This window comes from Pteropus vampyrus, unplaced genomic scaffold, assembly GCF_000151845.1.
Source record: "Pteropus vampyrus isolate Shadow unplaced genomic scaffold, Pvam_2.0 Scaffold76, whole genome shotgun sequence".
NCBI classification, from domain to species: Eukaryota; Metazoa; Chordata; class Mammalia; order Chiroptera; family Pteropodidae; genus Pteropus; species Pteropus vampyrus.
Window position 1 is genome coordinate 726,163 of NW_011888857.1, and position 336 is coordinate 726,498.

The following is a 336-nucleotide window of genomic DNA, read 5'->3' on the forward strand; positions in this document are numbered from 1 at the left end:
TTTCAGGTGTTTACGTTTTCATTTCTAAACGATGGCGACTCATTTTACAATAGCAGGACATGACTCAAATCTCGTCTGTACATGGACTCTGGAGTAATGCTACCAATATAAAGAAACTGTAGAACTTGCTTCAATGATGAAAATGTTCTGTATCTGGGCTGTCCGATAGATAGTGGCCGTTGAGCACACTTGACATGCAGCTAGTGTATGCGGGGCATTGAAAATTTACGGTTAAACTTAAATAGCCACATGTGGCTAGTGAGTATCATATTGGACAGTGCAAGTCTAGAGCAGTGATTCTTTTTTTGTGTCACAGCCTTTTGAGACTCATTGAAA